This window comes from Pongo pygmaeus, chromosome 1 (genome assembly GCF_028885625.2).
Source record: "Pongo pygmaeus isolate AG05252 chromosome 1, NHGRI_mPonPyg2-v2.0_pri, whole genome shotgun sequence".
NCBI lineage: Eukaryota > Metazoa > Chordata > Mammalia > Primates > Hominidae > Pongo > Pongo pygmaeus.
In genome coordinates this window covers 62,069,635-62,078,873 of record NC_072373.2, presented here as the reverse complement: position 1 = coordinate 62,078,873, position 9,239 = coordinate 62,069,635, and the positions used below count along the sequence as shown (strand labels likewise).

At 37.3% G+C, this 9,239-nt stretch overlaps 1 pseudogene; it reads right to left on the bottom strand.

The window, feature by feature from the left end:
• Nucleotides 1-653: 653 nt before the first annotated feature.
• Nucleotides 654-1,679, bottom strand: LOC129015593 (NIF3-like protein 1; annotated as a pseudogene).
• Between the last annotated feature and the right edge of the window lie 7,560 nt (nt 1,680-9,239).

Below are 9,239 nucleotides of genomic sequence, written 5' to 3'. Positions count from 1 at the left end.
CGGCTCACTGCAACCTCCACCTCCTGGTTCAAGCGATTCTCCTGCCCCAGCCTCGTGTGTAGCTGGGATTACAGGCATACACCACCACGTCCAGCTAATTTTTGTATTTTTAGTAGAGATGGGGTTTCACCATGTTGGTCAAGCTGGTCTCGAACTCCTGACCTCATGCTCTGCCCACCTCTGCCTCCCAAAGTGCTGGGATTACAGGCGTGAGCCACCATGCCCAGCTGAGAAATTTTCTTAAAGGATAATTGACATACTAACATCATATAGAGCTTGAAAAAACACAAAGGACAGTGCAGGGCCATCAGGACTGGTATATGTGTTGGTACCCAACCACCTAATCATATATCCTGGATTAAATTGCAAAAGCATTTAATATATCTACAGCACATATTTAAAAAGCTGGAATGATAAAAATATTCACCAATTCATGACTTATTTTAAGTAAATAGATTTTAGTCAGGCTTTCGTAGAGTTTTTAATAAATATTTGTTCTTTAACATGGTAGTTATTTTTCAGTTTTTACCTTATGAGGTATGAAACGTGGTGAACCAGTGTAACAAATCAGAAATTATAATAAATTTTAAGACATTCTTCTGAAAGGGCCCAATCGATTTGTAGATTGTGTTATCCTGATGTTCCTGTCTGTGTTATACTACATAAAGAGGGTCCTTGCTTGTCTCTGAAGGATAATATTAATCTTACTCTTCAAGTAAGCACACAGTATATCTCAAATGTCAGAAAGAAAGTCTTATTCAGTGTTGCTGAGTTCATAAAGGATGACATTTATTCCTTAGGAAGCAGCATTCAGAATATTATGATGAGACATCCCACCTGGGAGGTAAAGGTCAGCTTCTATACTCTGCAGAACACTGCTCCCAGAATCAGCACACAGGGCCACGACTTTGACTTTAGAACCTTCGGTCCTCCCTACTCTAAGAACTAAGCACATATGTGATAGTTTTAAGCAGTTTGTGATTGGCTCAGTCATAGCTGTCAGGGAGATAGATTCATCCACTATGCATAACCGTCCCATTCCAGTATGTAGAAGCAAAGGCTTCTCCAGTACATAATTTCAGTCTTCTGATGTCATTTTATGTTCTGGGAGAGAAAAGCCACTACCTGCATCAAAGTCTTCTAAGTATAATTGAGACTGAGTCATGTTTGTTTTTCATTATCAATCCCAGCAGACAAAGAAGTGACAGAAATATTCACAACTTTTTTTCACTGCAGACATGACTTTGTCCAGGTCTTCGGTGGGTTCTCTCTGTGGAGTAGTTGGAAGTTTTGAAAGGATGCATCAGCCTGGAGGTACAAGCTCCAAGCCCTTTAGCCAACCAGTTGCAAACTCCCTGGGGTGCGGCATCATAGGCTATGTGAGGAAAATACATACCAACTTCGTTCGCCAGACCGTGGATTACCAGGAGCTCTTTCCAGGTTTTCTAGGTTATGTGCCTTATAGGTCTGAAAATTGGTGGATGGTAGGAGAGAATGAGGTCTGCCTTCCTTCACAGCACCTCCTCCATCACTCCCTCAGTCAAGTCATTGGTCTGGAAGAGTGTGTTTATAGTATGTGATGCTCTTGGTTCCACCAGTAATCCAATATTGTCACAACTCTCAGCAAATGAGAGGGATGCAAAGTCATTCAAGGAGGCAAGAAGAGCCTTCAAATCCATGAAATAATGAGATTTGCAGATCAGGGAATCTTTAAGCAGAACAGATTCCATATCCTGACACTACGCCATTCTCTAGATTCTTCCAAACCTGGCAAGCTTGAAAGTGAAGCCCTTGTGGGCCAGCCACAACACTGGCTTTGAGTTATTTACTGTTACATTTGAAAGAGCCCTTGGAAATAACGTAATAGAACACTCGCATTTCACAGATTAGAAAACTGTGAGGCTATATAGCTTGAAGTCACAGTTAGCAACAATGGGAGACACTATAGCATAGTGCCTCTCTTAACGAGAAGTGACTCTGAAGCTAAACTGAATCCCAGAGCCACAGCTGTGTAACCACAGGCAAATTACATAACCTCTGCAGTTTCTCCTTCTGAAGAATGGAAATAATAGTACCCAGCAGATAATGTCGCAAGATTTCCACATAAAGCTGAAAACAGTGCCTGTCCTAGAATAAGCACTATGTTTGTGATGGTTAAGTAACATTAGTAGGGCTTCTTTACACCTGCAAACTGCTGCCTCTATGTTGCCTCACTCACTCCTCATTTCAGTGTTACTTCAAGCCTTTTCTAGGTCAGTGAAGAGCCACGTGACACAGCCAGTAAATCTTTGAGTCCTGACTCCTGCCCTGTTAGCCCCATGCTCTTGTGTGGCAGGCAGTTTTCTGTCCCAATCTTCTTTTTTGTCCTCTTTCTCTGAAGCACCACCATAACAGTCATAACCTGCTCTAGCCAGGACCTGCCACTACCTGCCGTGTTTTAGAAACAATATGTGAAGCAAAAGCTTGATATTTCAAACTCATCTGCATGAAAGGATTGAAGTCTCTACGTGGACATTTAGGAATGACAACTGTGGAAGAATTTTGTTTACTTGTGAAAATGTTCAGAGCACACCTGGAGCATGAACATTTTAATTCAAAAAGCTACACATGAAGTCACCTTTCTATATATCTTCCTTGCGTGTTTTATTTTTATTTCTAACAAAAAGATAATTCCATGACAGTAGTCTTATGTCAAAGGCACAGAAGAGGGGAATGAATTAAAAGACTGATAGAGCTTCATTTGAATAGGCAGTAACACAAGCTGGAAAACTGCTGACACTAAAAAAAATAAAAGTGAATTTGGATTAATTTTTCATGATGACATTTAATTGATGCTGCCAAGATTGAAGAAATACTCCACTTTCGCTTCTTGAAACTTTATTTGTTTAAAAGATTTTAGTGTCCCTCCCTGCCGCACTCCGAAGAAAAAACAAAAACCTAAGTAATATTTTTATTAAATCTTTGTGGATAACCAATTACAACTTATATATAGCAAATACATTTTCTAAGTTTTTCAGACAGTCTCGATTGAAATTGTAAACAAACTAGTCATAATCATTACTGTCATCATCATCGATCATTAGCAACAGCAGCAAATAATCACTACTGTCATCATCATCATCAATCGTTAGCAACAACAGCAACAGTGTTACCACCCTCCTCTCTTGTCCTATGCTTCTGCCTTTGTAGATGTCATATGTTTTTATAGCATATATTTAAGTTGCATAACATGATGTTTTGACATGCTCATACACAAAAAGTGGTCATGAAAACCAACTAAATTAACATACCCTTCATCTCATAGTTACTCATGTTTTCCTTTTTCGGTGGCAAGAGCACCTAAAATCTACTCTCATATGTTTTAGTTGATTTATGGCAATAAAGTTTCACTCCATGTCTTTGGAAGAAAAAGAAAAAATGTGTTTAATTTTTCAGGTAAATTACTTTTAATAATTGGAATATTAATTATTTAAATAATATCAGCCATATTCAATAACCATTACTTTGATTTTTTTTTAATTATACTTTAAGTTCTGGGATACATGTGTAGAATGTGCAGGTTTGTTACATAGGTATACATGTGCCATGGTGGTTTCTGCACTCATCAACCCGTCATCTAGGTTTTCAGCCGCAGATGCATTAGCTATTTGTCCTAATGTTATCTCTCCCTTTGCCCCACACCTCCTGACAGGCCCCAGTGTGTGATGTTCTCCTCCCTGTGTCCATGTGTTCTCATTGTTCGACTCCCACTTATGAGTGAGAACATGCAGTGTTTGGTTTTCTGTTCCTGTGTTAGTTTGTTGAGGATGATGACACATTAAAAAGCTTATCCACTACAATCAAGTCGGCTTCATCCCTGGGATGCAAGTCTGGTTCAACTTACACAATCAATAAATGCAATCCATCACATAAACAGAACCAATGACAAAAACCATGTAATTATCCCAATAGATGCAGAAAAGGCCTTTGATAAAATTCAACACCCTTCATGTTAAAACACTCAATAAACTAGGTATTGATGGAACACATCTCAAAATAATAAGAGCTATTTCTGACAAGCCCACAGTCAATGTCATACTGAATGGGCAAAAGGTGGAAGCAGTCCCTTTGAAAGCTGGCATGAGACAAAGATGCCCTCTCACACCACTCCTATTCAACATAGTGTTGGAAGTTCTGGCCAGAGCAATCAGGCAAGAGAAATAAATAAAGGGTATTCAATTAGGACAAGAGGAAGTCAAATTGTCCCCGTTTGCAGACGACATGATTGTATATTTAGAAAACCCCATTGTCTCAGCCCCAAATCTCCTTAAGCTGATAAGCAACATCAGCAAAGTCTCAGGACACAAAATCAATGTGCAAAAATTACAAGCATTTCTATACACCAATAATAGACAAACAGAGAGCCAAATCATGACTGAACTCCCATTCACAGTTGCTACAAAGAGAATAAAATATCTAGGGATACAACTCTGATTCTTAATAAAATTCCATGCATAAATCCAAATGACTAATATTTTATTTAAATATATCTTCATATTTATTAAAGATAGCATTTCAAGTGTGGTGGCGAAATCACAGAAGCAAAGATTTTAATTTTAAAATATTTCACTGAGAAAGTGAAGAAAACTGGTTTCTTTGCAGAGAAGTTGAGACAGTGTTACATTCCGAGTGTGACAAAGTTATAGAGGAACCTGATTAGTAAGGACAAGAGAAAGCGCTACTTGTGATGCTGTGATCCTCCCCTCCTCTTTCTCTTCCTTTTATATTTTGTTCCATCAATTTGTTCAACAAATATTTATTGAGCAGTTATTATACGTTAGGCATATGCTGGGTGTATTATCTTTGAAAGGCAATGCAAAGTAAATAGCCAGAGAGTGAGAGGTGTTATTTCAGTTAGGGTAGTCAGGGAAGCCTCTTCAATGTGAAATGAGCAGAGAAAAGACCTGAATAAAATGAAAGAGAGCAGGAGTAAGAAATGCACATATGTGGGAAGATTATGTCAGGCAGAGGAACCAGCATGAGTTACCCTTAGATTGTCTGGTTTTCCCTGAATTATATGATTGCCGCCATTGGCATGGTCATATTCTTATAAAACTTAACTGCCCTAGTCACAATTGCTTAGTTCAGTCTAGTGCCTGAATGAAATTGGAATAATCAGCATTTTTCTCTGGGATTTTTTTCTAAACATCTGAATGAGTATAGATAGCAACTATGTCTGCAGTTATGAGACCTGTAAGTCAGAAGTAAAGAATTAAGCATTGACTGGGCATGGTGGCTTACACTTGTAATCCCAGCACTTTGGAAGGCCAAGGCGGGTGGATCATGAGTTCAAGAGATCGAGGCCAACATGCTGAAACCCTGTCTCTACTAAAAATACAAGAATTAGCTGGGTGTGGTGATGCGTGCCTGTAGTCCCAGCTTCTCGGGAGGCTGAGGCAGGAGAATGGCGTGAACCTGGGAGGCAGAGGCTGCAGTAAGCTGAGATTGTGCTACTGCACTCCAGCCTGGTGACAGAGTGAGACTCCATCTCAAAAAAAAAAAAAAAAAGAATTAAGCATTGGGAGTATCATGGTCATGTTACTCACCATGTGGGGAAAGTAATTGTACAGCCAAAGTAACGAAGGTGACATAAAAATAAACCCAGATAAAAGACCAGAAGATACGAGTTCAGGATTTCAGTGTTCCTGATACCTGCTTGCACACTAAACTATCTTCTGATCTTATTCATTATCCTTTTTCTCCTAATCAACTTTAGATTGACTTGGATTGCTACTATTTTCAGCCAAATGAGTCCACATGAAGAGCTACTGAGTGAATTTAAGTACAGGAATTTGAAAGTTGCTACTTAAGCACAGAAGGTAGACTTTGATGGGGACCAACAAACACCTTTCTACCTTTATAAGTTTGGAAACAATTGAGAGATGAGCACAGGTTTTCAAAAGAAAGATAAAAATATGAGTTCTATTACTGAAAAAAAAAAAAACCAACAACCTTGATAGGATGTGCATGGTCTTTCCAACTCTGGACTGAAGAATTAAGTTGCCCATTTGGTCTCAGTCAGAGCTGAGAAGCCATAAGGCCTCCAAACAGTTGCCTCCTTTAACTTAAGAGAAAGAGTAGCACAAAACATGTGTGTTCTATAGACAGGTTGATTGGCTCAGAAACAAAGTCTAAAAGGACCCCTCTGCCTCCTCTTAGAGGCAAGATAGAGTGAAATATTCAAAGAAAAGCTAGCATTATTACTCCAATAGAAGTCCCTTGTGAGGAAGTGATATAATGGTTACTTCCTAAAATAAAAGTATCTTCTTAAAACTGTAGCATATAGTGGAAAGACAGGAATTGGACAGAATTTGAATATCATTCTTTCCCTCTTAGATAAGCAATCTAGCTTTTTGAGTATAATTTTATAAATTTTTTAAATGGAGAATTATTATCTTTATTCATGCGATTATTGTGAAGGTTATATGAAATGAGAATAAAATATTTGATCTGTTATTGCATAAAAAGATTCATGTGTGAAATTTAACTTTTAATTTAGTAACAGTTTTCAATATTATACTTAACATGTTAGAGACACTTCATATAGGAAATGTCATAATATTTATTTTCTTGAAATATGATTATATCAGACTGTAAGCCATTATTATTTCCTGGTTAGCGAAATTCAATTTGTCATTGCTGGGACTTTTTTAGAGCATCTGAGATTATAAGAACTCCCATGCTGACATACTTCTTGCTTAAGACTTATCTTTGAGATTGAAGTTGGTCACTTTCTCATATCCCATGATTCTTTGCTGAGACTGTGGACCCTCATATCTAGGGTTCAGACTGCCTTGGTGCTACATACAAACTTCTCCCCACCAGGAGGATATGCTGCCAACCTAGGGAAATGAAAAGACATGGCCCATCAGTCCATACCATCCACCTACAGAAATGTTCCTCTAAAAATTAGAGAGATTTTCTCTTTTCTTGAATGCCTTGACCACTCACCTCTCTAGTCTAATATAGTCCTATAAAGTTGGAGAGAAAATTGAAAGAGAAAAAACAGATTGCCGTGTAGCCTATTGGTAACTTGGCTCTTGGCCTGCAGCAAAATTCTCAGAACAGGCAAGAGGATATATGATGGAAAAATAAAGTCAAGACTGAAATTAGTATGTCCATAAATTATTCTGACCCAGCAATATCTATTTTTCTGATTGATTTTTAAAAATATAACGCTCACATGGAATCTGTCTTGTAGAAGATTAAAGTTAGCAGTGTTCTTTATTTCTTTTTTTGCTTCTTTGTGCCTCTTTGGGTAGAAATCTCATTAAGGAAAATCATATTTTATAAATATTTTTAGCTTTGAATTGTTTTAAAGTATATAGCAAAAATATATACATAGCAAAATGTAATGTAATACAATTAAAATTTTTAATTCTGATTTTTAGAATAACTTCAATATAGTGTATTTCGGCTCACTGTGAAATGGAAACCATTTTAATGAGCTGACATAAGACTCCTATTATAATATCTAGCTATAAGTTGTTTCAAAACCAGTTATTTTTTCTTCAAAGAGGAAGCTTATATTTCTTGGGGAAACACAGAAACACTAACCTTTTTGAAATATATATTTTAATCATTGATTATTTGAGCCGTTCTGAGAGAACAGGAGAAATTTTAAACTAGCCATAAAAGAGAAAACAACAACAACAAAAACTTTTACAATCAGCTGAAGCAGAAGGTTCTAAGTCATTGGAACTTATTTATTGTATGCTTGAGAGACTCTTGGAGCCAACAAAGCTGGGTATTAATACATGGGCAAGCACAAGACAGACAGGGCAGATGTTGCATTAATCAAAATTCACTGAAATTTGAGAGCAGCTGTGTGGTTTGAGATGGCCATTCTGGCACAAAATTTATGCAAGGACCAAAATAGATACTACTGTACATTTAAAAAAATAAGAAGAAAAAAGCTAAATTCCATTGTAAAACCTGACTAAAGTCAAATTATATTCCCATAACAAAAGAGCGGTTAGTCAATCATAACATATGAGAATTAGAGTTTTCCCTAGGCAATAAACCCTAAATTCTGAGAGTCAATTGAAATCTAAATCACCTAGCCATCATTTTAAATCTAATATATCTTCATTTACATGAAAGTATAGCTAGCCAATGTAGAGTCCATCTCAATCATGATTCAGAATAGTGCTATTAATTCACAAATGACTTCTAAATTCCCATCTGTCAAGAAAATTAAGACCCTGACAGCTCTAACATTCTGTATGGTAGGCTACACGTTATAATGGAAAGAGAATGGGAGCCAACAGCACCAGATGATCTCAGCATCATTACTTACCAGTGAGGTTTTAAGGGTATTTTTTTTCTAAATTTCCTGACTCCTGTTCTCCTACTTCTAAAATGGGGATATCTATACTTGCCATCTCAGCTCCTCTCACTCTTCTCTCTTGAACACACCCTGATAGACTTTCATTTCTACCACTCCACTGAAAGAACTCTTGCTAAAGTTGCTAATGGCTCCTATACTAATACATTTGATGGTCAAATCTCCTCCCACATTTTGTTTGTTTGCCAACAATATTTTACAGAGTGTAACTCATTTAACTTGATTTTGTATGGAACCACTATCTTTTGGTGGAACCCCTACTTCATTGGCTATTCTTTATCAGTCTTCATTTCAAATTCTCTTCTTCCAAAAAAAAATCTAAAACAATTTTCAAGTTAAAATTTTAGGACACATGTTTATATTTTGAGAAAATGTAAAAGGTCTGAGGTTTTGCAGTGTTTGCATCTAACAAGGTTGCTTGGCACTGCTTCATATATGTCAGAAGACATGAGAATCCTGGGTCAGAGATAAAAGACAGCTTGTTATTCAGAGCAATAGCAGAAGCCAGAGAAGCATTGCTGTGTCAGTTACCCTGGTTCCTTTCCTTAGAAGATGATGTGATGAGGGGTGGCTGTTGTCTATACACACAATGGAGTATGTTAGGACAGAGAATCACTAATATTAGAAAGGCTTGATTGTTATATAGGAGGCCATTGGCAAATCTGCCTATTCTCCCCTTCAGAGAGAGACATTAATTTTATTACCTTGGAATATAACAGATATGCACCAATGAAGGAAGTGAGAGAGATTTTTATCTTTAATATCCTGAGATGTAAGCAAATCCTTTGTGGAGAGATATCTCTGTCTTCCCTGACACTTGTGTATTTAAACATCTTAAAAATACTATTTGGAG